This window comes from Artemia sp. Qi Xiang Cuo, chromosome 7, assembly GCF_049724085.1.
Source record: "Artemia sp. Qi Xiang Cuo chromosome 7, ASM4972408v1, whole genome shotgun sequence".
Lineage (NCBI taxonomy): Eukaryota > Metazoa > Arthropoda > Branchiopoda > Anostraca > Artemiidae > Artemia > Artemia sp. Qi Xiang Cuo.
The window spans coordinates 38,794,642-38,806,718 of NC_142800.1; positions in this window are offsets into that span (position 1 = coordinate 38,794,642).

A 12,077-nucleotide genomic window follows, 5' to 3' on the forward strand; every position below is an offset into this window, starting at 1 on the left:
TCTTGGCAAAGTGTGATGACTAGTAGACTGAACTTTTGAAATTACGTCATTTCCTGGCAAAGAGTGTAATGACCTGTAGAATTAAAATTAACAGAAAAAAACTGTTTGTACGGGGGCGTACGCAAATTTTATACCTTCAAGAAAATTCCGTATGATATTTCAAATTACTATACCATCTATAGAAATTATACCTCTTGGCAAATGACCCTGCTAACCCCAATTCGTTGAAAACATACACACATATCTATGCCTCAGGCGTATGTTTGAATGTAAGTTTCAAAGTACTAGATAGGTTACTACTTATATGACCACCATTTATTAAAACATTATATGTCCTCGAACATAACTTACAACCCTTGCCCCTAGGATATGGGGGTTTGTTTCAACTTTAAAAGCTATCTTGTACGATATTTAGACCATTTTGAGTTAAATGGCTACCTCAAAATTTCTATTAGGTGCATTTCGGGACAATACGACGCGTGTGTGTAGGGGGGGGGGGGGGGGTAGCTGCCCTCCAATGACTTTGACTCTTAAAAAGGGTACTAGAGGTTCTGATTACCAATCCAATGAGCCGCCTCCTTAGATTATATGACCGCGCTTATATGCCCTCAGGGCATAACTTACAACCCTTGTCCTGAGGGCTGGGGGTTATTTGTCATCCTCAAAGACATAATTTAAAGACCCTTCAGCAACAATGAGCAAAATATGCTATATCAAAATTTTGATCGGAAGTGTTTGGGGAAATGATGGGTGTGGGCCATGGGGGAGGTCATTCGCCCTTCGATTACTTTCGACTATTAAAAATGGAACTAGCCCTTTCAGTTTCCAATCGGACGAGCCCTTTTTAAAGTTTCTACGACAACGCTTTCTATAAGAACCATATGTGCCACCAGGGCATAGCTTACAACCTTTGCCCGGAGGGCTTTGGGGGGGGGGGTTACGAACTCTTCAACTACGTTGAACAAAATGATTATCTCAAAATTTTGATTGGATGTGTTTGGGGAAATGGTGGCTATGGGAGGGGGGTTAGTTGCCCTCCAATCACTTTCGACTATTAGAATTCCACTAGCCGTTTCAATTTTCAATCGAATGAGTCCTTTTTGAAGTTTTGTTGATAACTCCTTCGATACGAAGTGCCCTGGTCTAAGAAAAAAAAAATAAGAAAAAATTAAACAAGAAAAACGGGTTTTAATTTCTATAAAGCAGTGAATACAAAACACTTAATTAAACAAAAATACTCCGAATATTTCGGCCCCACATCCGGGAGCCTTTCTCAACAGAAAAAAAATTTTTCCTTACATCAACAGAAAAAACATACTAAACAAACAAAAGAAAAAATATAAATAAATAGGAAAAGAAAACTCACATATTAAATTAACAATTCCATTCACTGGCGTATAAACAAAATCGAATGCTTATATTGATTGGAACACGCCTTCTCACAGAATATAAATGGAAATCTATCAAAAAATGAAAATATATTTATACTTAAACTAAAACAAAAAAGGTCAGCTAACCCCCGGCCCATAACCCCTAAATAGATCTCACAGATTCATCACCCAATGTTTGAATTATAAATTGAACAGATTCATTTGCTTGCAAGCTTAGCTGCAGTTCGTTTACCGTTCGCAGCATTTAACCCAGTCTGACCTTTGCCCGCAAGGTCATCATTCGTATCTGAACTATTATCAAAAATAATACTGGTTGAAAATTTTACCTGCTTTTTAATTAAAATATTATAAATCGAATTTATCTTAAAATCCTCTTCATCACTATTGATATTAATACTCACAAAGATAACCTTTTTTATTTCTATAATTTCTCTGAAGCTTTGTACAAGTTCTACTGACGTATCTACAATTTTTGTTTGATCAAATAAAATACTGCGATGAGGAAAATTATAAAGATGTTCTGCAACAGCTGACTCAAACGTTTCTGGTGTTTTGTTTTGTTTTAGAGCGCAATCTATGGCATTCTTGTGTTGCTGTAGCCTATTTTCTAAAATCTGTTGTGTTCTTCCCATTAAGAAAAGATTTAGAAGACCTTAAAAAAAATGGAAGTATCACACCCCAGATGTATCACAAGTTCTTTCCAAGGGGATCAGTTAGCCCTAGAATATATGGTTTGCCAAAAATACATAAAACAGGTATCCCTTTATGACCTATTGTTTCAACAACAAATTCACCAATAGTAAAAATCGAGAAATGGGCAGCAACGACACTTAAACCATATTTATATCTCCAAAATTCGTGTATAAAAAACTTGGGATTTTTAAAAGATAAACTTATAAGTGTAGAAATATCAGAAGAATCTAGATTGTTCAGTTTTGATATAAAATCCGTGTATATATATAGTCCTTTCGATAAATCGCTTAGTATTTTATCCAAAAAACTTTAGGAACTTAAAAATGAGATAGTAAAATTATCTTCGGGAATGGAACTGGAAACCATATTACATTTACTCAGAATAATTAGCAGGTATACTAATTACTTCACGTTTAGAGATAATTTTTACCATCAAATTAGGAGATTGGCAATGGGAGGGCCTTTAAGTCCGTTGTTAGCAAATATTTATGTAGAGTATGTAGAAAATTTAGCTATAGAAACATATTTTTTAAAACCTAAATTTTGGGGCAGATATATGGATGATATTTTAGTTATTTGGAATTACGGGGAATCACAAATTGAAGGTTTTTTGGAATATTTAAATAATCTGGGAGGAGAATTAATTTTTACAATTGAAAAGGAAACAGAGAATAAGTTACCGTTTTTAGATATTTTGATACATAGAAATAATGACAAACTAGCGTTTTAAATTTACCGTAAACCAACTACTAACAACCATTACTTGTCTTTCGCATCAAATCATCCGATCCAGGTAAAAAGGGGTGTGATTATTTCTTTAGTTGATAGGGTATTAAAATTAGCATCACCAGAATACATAAGCAATGAACTAATTTTTATTAAGGATATTCTAATAGGTAATGGCTATCCGGAAAATATGATTTCTCAAATAATTGAAAAAAGGAAAAAAAGTTGACGGAACCAAAAATATTAGAAGAAGATGGCTCAAATCAAGAAACAAATTACATAACTTTGCCTTTCATCCCAATATTATCACAAAAATTAAGAAGAGAATTAAAAAAACATAATATAAATACAGCATTTAAATCAGGGAATAATATAAACTTGTTGTTAAATAAAGGGAAAGACAAGGTACCGAGAAATTTGAAAAAGTGAGTATACAAAATTCCATGCTCTTTTGGTAAATTGCACGTGGGAAGAACATAATAGATTTTAGAAAATAGGCTACAGTAACACGAAATTGCCGTAAATTAAGCTCTAAAACAAAATAAAACACCAGAAACGTTTGAGTCAGCTGTTGCAGAGCATCTTTATTATTTTTCTCATCATAGTATTTTATTTGATCAAACAAAAATAGTAGATACGCCTGTAGGACTTTTACAAAGCTTCAGGAAAATTATAGAAATAAAAAAAATAATATATTAGTGTCAATAGAGATGAAAGGGATTTTAGGATCAATTTGATTTATAATAGTTTAATTAAAAAGCAGTTAAGATTTTCAACCAGTCCTATTTTTGATAATAGTTCGGATACGAATGATGACCTTGCGGACAAAGGTCAGACTGGGTTAAATGCTGGGAAAGGTAAACGAACTGCAGCTAAGCTTGCAAGCAAACGAATCTGTTCAATTTATAATTCAAACATTGGGTGGTGAACCTGTGAGATCTATTTAGGGGTTATGGGCTAGGGGTTAGCTGACCTTTTTTGTTTTAGTTTAAGTATAAATATATTTTCATTTTTTGATAGATTTCCATTTATATTCTGTGAGAAGGCGTGTTCCAATCAATATAAGCATTCGATATTGTTTATACGCCAGTGAATGGAATTGTTTATTTAATATGTGAGTTTTCTTTTCCTATTTATTTATATTTTTTCTTTTGTTTGTTTAGTATGTTTTTTATGTTGATTCAAGAAATTTTTTTTTCCGTTGAGAAAGGCTCCCGGATGTGGGGCCGAAATATTCGGAGTATTTTTGTTTAATTAAGTGTTTTGTATTCACTGCTTTATAGAAATTAAAACCCGTTTTTCTTGTTTAATTTTTTGTAAATGGAAAAGCAGTGTGGTCTACGAAATTATATAAGAAAAAAAATATTGTGCTGCCTATGCTAATAAGCTTTTTTAAAAGCTCTAAAAAAATTCTAGTGTAAAGAGCGAGGCATTGAGGAGGGGCAGCTCCCTTCATGTACGTTATAATTTCTGTTCGTTTTAAATTTTAACCTTGCTCCTAACTTCAGTTACTGATCAGTTGAAAAAGCTTGTTTTTTTAATTTCTGATCTTTTTTTTTAAATAATGCCGGGATATCCACCTCCCCTGCATGGAAAATTCCGTCTCCTCACGAAAAATTCTTCAATGAAAAGATCCTCCCGAATGCCCTCTCCCCTTCCAGACCTCCCCCCACCCCGAGAAAAATGTCTGTACACTTCAGAATAACCAACACTATAAGTAAATAAAAGGCAAAGGTCATAGCTTGCAGCCATTCCCCCGGGGACTGTGGGAGCTCAAGTCATCCTCAAAGTCATAGTTATTAAATCTTTCGACACTGCTGAACAAAATGGCTATCTCAAAATTCGAGTGACTTTGGTGAGAAAGAGGCTTGGGAAGGGGGGGCTGCCCTCCATCATGTTTGGTAACTTAAAAACGGCACTAGAGCTTTTGATTTTCGATCAAATGAGACCTCGCCCGACCTTCTATGATCATTGATTCAATATGATCACATCATGGCAAAAAAAAAAAAAAAAAAAACAATAAATACGCATCTATGATCTTTCTTCTGGCAAAATATGCAAAATTCCAAATTTTGTATATAGTAGCTTGAAACCCTCAGAGTAGAGTTCTCTGATGTGCTGAATCTGATGGTTTGATTTTCATTAAGATCACTTGATCTTTTGGGAGTGTTCTCCTCCTTTTTCAAAAATTGAACAAACTTTCTCAGGCTCGTAACTATGTATTGGTAACACTAAACTTGATGAATTTTCATGACACGGATATTTGTGTGTGTGGGGGGGAGGGTAGGCAAAGAAAAGTATTTTTCAAAATCCAGGGAGGGGAAATTTGTTGTTTTCAATTTCTTAAAAAAAGAAATACACAAGAATACAGTTCCTTTTTCAATGAAAATACCTCGAAAAGATTTTAACGAATGAAAAACTTTAATTTAAGACTGGGATCTTGAACTGGAGACATGCAATTCTTGCTCTTCAACTGATCGTTCTGTGGAAAACTCCCCCATTGAGAATTTACCCCGTGGAAAATAGGCCCACCCACGGAAAAATCCTCGAGACAATTGAGTCGAAAAAGAGAAAGTAAGACGAATAAGAAGAATCTTGTGTAGGAATTCTGGTATATTCCACCAGTGTAAAATTTTCCTTGGAAAGTTCACACACCACAAACTTCCCTCCTCATGGAAAATTGCCCCCGTGTGATTCCCTCCTCCCCCTGCAGAAAATTCATCCCCCCACCCCAAAAAAAAATCTAAAAACTTTCCAATAACAAATACAAAATTTAAACGATGAGCATAATTAATGATTTACAGACCTTTCCCCAGGGGCTTTGGGGGGGGGGGGGGTTCATGTTATCATCAAAGGAATATTTGCTGGCCTTTTCAAGTACACTGAACAAAATGGTTATCTCGAAATTTCGATTGGACGACTTTGAGGAAAACTAGGGGGTGGAAGGGGGCCTAGTTGCCCTCTGATCCTTTTGATCACTTAAAAAAGGGCACTAGAAGTTTTAATTTCCGTTCAAATGATTCCTTTACCAATATTCTAGGACTGTTAGTTCGATGCAGTTACCCCTGGAAAAGAAATAAATAAACACGCAACCGTGATCTTTTTCTAGCAAACAATACAAAATTCCACTCTGCATTCAGATGGGAGCTTGAAAGTCTTCAATAGGGTTTTTGGATACGCTGAATCTGACGGTGTGATTTCATTAATATTTCTTCACTTTTAGGGGATGTTTCACCCCTTTTTCGAAAATAAGGCAATTTTTTTCAGGCTAGTAGCTTTTGATGGGTAATACTAAACCGAACAAATCTAATACATTTGAAATCAACATAATAAGCCGATTCTTTTGACATATCTGTTGATATCAAAGTTCCCTTTTTTAAAGTTCGGTTACTATTGAGACGCGTCGCTCCTTCCTTACAGTTCGTTAGAACGAACTGTTTGATAATTCACGTTTGTTAGATTTTACTTTATTGTTGATTTTATTAATGTTGTCTGTAACTTCTATAATCCCTGTTTGTTTTAGGCGAAATATCTTACCTTCTCTAATTTTCGCTGTTTTTTTGTTTAAAATTTGCTCCTTACTTTTCATAAAAAAATTTCTTGTATTTGATCGTTTGATTTTTGTTTTAGCCATGATAAATTAACAGGCAATCCTTATTATCCAACTATCGAAGTCTTGTCGTAACTTTGGTGTTGAGAGGTATCCCTATTGGGAAAAATACATTCTTTTATTCGGAAATTGTTTTGATGGCGTTGAACATTGATAGAAAAATGGCCCTATTTATTCTCCCGTCTCGATGCAAATCTATGTACAATAGATTGGATAACCGCTTTAATATGAAGGGACTAATATCTCGTTAAATGATGACTATTAAAACCAGTAACTGAAAAGAAAAGTAGCAATGATGCAAATGCTGTGATCACGTTTGCCTAGCTATCAATTATCCACATTACTGTAAATAGACTTTCATTTTCAAGAACACGTCAATTTTCGCAGTAAACAGACCAAAATGATTGATAAACACCGTCAACTATTTGCTTTATTCTCATTGGGCAAAATAAACACATATTCTTTTTTATTTTATGTATCCTTTGTACAGCTGGATAAATTTATATACGAAAACTATAGCATTACTATTACTAATTATCTGGAAAAATCTTTTCTAGATGAGTGCTTATGATTTTAGTTTAAGCAGTTCAACCGCAAACATATCTTGATGAAGTTAGTCAAGATAGTGCCAACTGTCCGGCAGCATGGGCGCCCATAAACTGAGTTTTAGGGAGACTTACCTGGTCTAATCAACGCTTCCAGTGCTGTATAATAGAAATCTTAAAAAAAAACATATAAGACAGCGTTATTGAGCCAGGGGGGCTGGCACCCCCCTGTCCCCCCTTATGGGTGCCTATGTCCGGTAGTTTGGGAATGTTTCTCCAATGCCAAAGGCCAATGGAAAAGGTGCTGATGAAAGTGCATATTAAAATAACCACAAAAAAGGGTTATACCTCAGATACATAGGTACAAAAAAGGACAAATAGATTCTCACATGTATCTAATCGTACGGAAAATGCTTTACCTAATATTAATTTACAGTCCACTTTTCCCACCTCCAATTCTTCCTCAAAATCTCAACAGGACTCCTTAGCCATTACCGAGGTCTTGTAAATGATTTGAAGAATTAGGTGCACATAGCGTCTTTTGATTTACTCAGGCACGTGTGTCGTTTCCTGAGCTAGCTCTTTGAAAACTTTTAGAATTCTGACATAGCGAACAATCCATAAGGGCTTCGTCCGCATACAACTAATTAGAAACACACAGTTCTGACCCATTTCAAAGCCCTCTATTACGCCCCCCCACTCAAACAAAATATTTCATTTTCCTGTTCGAGAGAAGGATCTCTGAAAGCTAACTGAACACCTAGGATCAAACATGCCCCCGTTTATATTAATTATACACCTAGGAGTAAACACGGAAAACTTGCGTAAAAGTGCCGCCTTTGCACCAGGGGCCGTAGAGCTCATGTCATTGGAAGTATATTTGTTAAACGTTTCAACTATTTTTATTAAAGTGGCTAATTCAAAAGTTTAGTAGGATATCCTGAGGGGTGAGGGTGTGGATAGTGAAAAGGGCATGCGAGGGGGCTGGTTGCCCTCCAGTCACTTTCTGTTCTTGTAAAGAGCACTAGAACTTTCCATTTTCAATCGATGAGCTGTCTCCGACGTTTCAATGACCATCCCTTCCACACGAAGTGGTCTGGTAATAAAAAGAAGATGCATGATAGCCACTTCCTGCTTAGCTGAGGCGGTGGTACTGCACTGCCTGTGAAAAACATTTATTTTCCTTTTTTTTTGGGTTTCGTTGCCCAAAGAACTTAAGAATATAAGTTTTGAATGGACCGGAAAAGTTGTTTGGCTCTTTTTCGGGCCTAATTTTAGGAAAGCCTGTGCCCTTGAACATTTGTGTAAATTAGACTCCTCTCGGCAATAGGGCTTGTGGCTTTAAGTTTCAGACTGATGAGTGACAAACGCTGTTTGATCGATTTCTAGGCCCCCTAATACCGCAATAAAAGGAGGTACCTCGTGGCCCTCCAATTACTTTCAACTCCTCCAAAGTGCACTATAGCTTCCAATTTCCCATCGAATAAACCCCTGTCCATCTTTCTGTTACACCCCCTTCCATTTTTCTTATTATACCATTAGCTTGGTCAAGAAAATAATGAACAAGAAATGACAACCATCGTGTTATCTTAGTATGATTGCAAAACAAGACTTAACAAACACTATTTAAGTTTGGTAAGCTCCACCAAGCCACACAAATGTCCTGGTACCGTTACTAAAATATTTTGGTTCTCTTCCAATCAATGATAATTTTTGTAAAATCTTTGGCTCTCTCCCAAAATGTGAAATCATCTGCAAATTTATAGGAGGCAATGTACACTAGAAATTGGAAGTCATCTACTAAATATAAAGGATAGCCTACATGTCGTATTTTGTTTTAGACCCCTATGCTGTAATTTTTAGTCCCGTACGTGCAGTAGCGATATAAGACATATTTAAATCCCAGCTTTGGTCGAATTGCAATATTATTTACAAAGTATGTACTCAAGCGGCTGTGTATAACTTTTATTTGATCATTTAAGACCACTCCCCTAATAATCACTGACTGATCATGTGTCGAAAAGGGTGCAACATTTTTGTATTGGTGATGTTAGGTATTAAGGAAGGTGGGAACTTGGGTCTCCAAGCCTGGAATCTTTTAATTTTTCGATGCAAGCAAAAGAAAAACTATGCGTGAAATTTGTCCTTATCGGAGCCAATCTTGCATTAGAACAGTCACCTGATCATTTAAGAGCATTCTAAAAATGATCTCTGATCATGAACGTGTCTAAAGAAGTGCAACATGTCTATACTAAACTGCGAAGTTTAAAGACTTATAGAAGGAGAAATTTATCTAAAAATATTTTTTAACATAGGATTTTAAGTTAAATTTACCGAAAGTAAGGCTGAGCTTATCGTGTCACAGCTGGAAGTATTTTCTTTTTGTACCTGTCGCCTGATCTGATTTAGACAGACGACTAAAAGACTTTATTCGATGGCATATTGGCCATTGGGGACCTGAGGATACGATAGGTGAAGAAAATGGGACTAATCTCATCTGATCGGTTTTGACCCTTATATTGGATATCGGAGCTTTCAATTTATGATCGTCTAGCCTCGTGCGAATATCCACTCAAGGGGAACAAAACGATTATACATGGGAGACGCGCATCAGTTTTTACTAAATTACGGTATGTCGTTGACTGTGAAAGAGTCGTCTTACAAAAGAAGCTCTTATATACCGCCTGTACAAGTTTTGGACCCACTCCCATGCTTTATCCCTTTGGATATAACCCCGTTATGTTTGAAATTCTTAGTAACACAAGGCTATTTACACTTAATTGAAGAAAGCAGATGAAGTAGTAAAACATCGATTAGTGTAACAAAAATACAAAGGAAAATATTTGTCAATAGTTGTTAATTTCAATTATAAAAGTAGTTTTTATCGTAAACAAAAAAATACGGTCCATTGACTTCCATCTGAAATCATTTCATGGTCATGAATCAGATAAGCCGGTAGTGATTTTTAATCACCTTTCATGCTCTAACTACTAGACCTTCATTTCTTTTCTTCATATTTGGGATTTATCGATAAATGACATGCATTTCGAACAAATGCTAACCAGTGTTATTACTTTTTATTGCATTATAAGTGAAAGGAAGAGAGAGAAAGTAACATAATAGGGTTACCATATCCAACAGAGATTTGTCTCCTTAAGGGCTGGGCACACGTAGCTGATTTCGGGAACTGATTTCCGAATCAGCACCGATTTTAAAAGAAATCGGCGTCGATCTCTAAAAAATTTTCTAATTTTCGGCGCCGATTAACAAAATCAGCACCGATTTTCATTATAATCATCACAAAAAATAGGGATACAAATAAATAGTCAGCCAGAGATGTCTGTGGTGAAAGACAACAATTAATAAACACCAGTTGACTATTTGTGTCCATGATTTTTTTTTGAAAACCTTGCCCAATAAATTTTTCTTTCAACAAATTTTTCTTACCGCTATCGTTTGTCCACTGATGCTGAAATCGGTTCACGAAATCAGCTACGTGTGCCGAGCCCTTTAGGGGCCTTTTTGCAATCTGACTTCGCTGAAAAACAAAAGAAACGAAAGGCCTCGTCGTATGCTGCGCTTACTGAAAGACTCTTCTGCATTGGACGTCCACTCATCTTTTACTGGTTAAATCAAAACCGAGAGTATCCAAAGATGGTGCAGCGTAACAAAGTCCGAACTGGCAGTTGAAAGACCGTATGCAGTAAAAGCATAGATCAAGTGCATGGGAATTGGTGATTTTATGGATTCGCTGACTTCACTTTACAAAAATGGCTTTCAAAACAAGCATTGGTATCTGCTCCTCTTCCATTATTTTACGGATTATTTTACGGAGTCAACGCTGAATTTCCCAATAAAAAAAACATGCCTTTCTGGAACACTTGATCTCCTCCATTTCCAAAGGACTGAAATTAGTATCGAAAATTAGACCCGGCTAGATTGTCTGAGCCCCAACTGCAGGAGTAAAACACGATTCAACTCTAAAAAGTGTAGAGTGGCACTGTATCCCTAATGCTTTGAGACCTTTCATATTTTCAGATAATAAATTTCAAAATTGTGTTTTCTGGGCGGGTCCTCATTTGTGAACAGCTACTTTTCTTATTCTTGTATCCCGTTTTTTAGTTTCTAAATAAGCTATATATTCAAAATCTTTTTTTTTACGTATAAAACATCTCATTTGTATCAGTTAATCTCGAAGATTGAAAAATTCACCAGCGAGAGGGTTAAGGTGAAGCTTTCAGGACATATTGATTGGGATGTTTACAAGATATGGATGTTAAAGGGCGTATCAGCAATATATCTGGAACGACCAACAACACTAAGGTGACACTCTCAGGGGATGTTGGGGTGTTTGTTAAACAAAATCAAAACGCACTATATGCATACAGGTTTTCAATATCTGCAATATCTCAGGAACGGTTATGGGGATCATGTTAAACCTTTCATGGCTTCAACAACTGCTGTTTCTACTACTAACTCTGTTACTAAAACTACTACTTATGCTACTGATACTGTGACTATTCACGGCTGTGACTGCTTGCGTTTGTGACTACTTACAGCTGCGAATGCTTCCAACTGCGACTAATTGCGACTTCAACTGCTTGTAACTGTGGCTCCAACTGCTTGTGGCTTCGATGCTGAATACTTGGAACTGTGATTGCAACAACATGTGGCTTTAACTGTAATCTTTACTTGCGTCTGCAGCTGGTGTACAACTACTTGCGACAGTAGCAACTACTTGCGACTGTGGCTACGAATACTTGAATCGGTGACTGTGATTACTTGCGACTGCTGAGTAGGATGTTATAGGTTGATACGAAAGCGGATCCTTATATGGCAGTTGAACGCGTTAATTACTGCGTCCTCTACTTGCGCAAACACCAAAACTCATTTGCAAAACTTGTCCCTGACTCGTGGATATAAGCAAAAATACTGGCCATAGTTATCATAGTAGAAAAGCATTAGATATAGCGAAGACTTATAAAAGAGCAGTTATATTACAATTTTGCAACAATTACATCTTGGCATTTGAAAACAGTTTATAGAAATGAGTGGTTTCATGCTATTGGAAGTAAAGAGAAGAGACACAGATGATACCAAGACGAGAGTCTC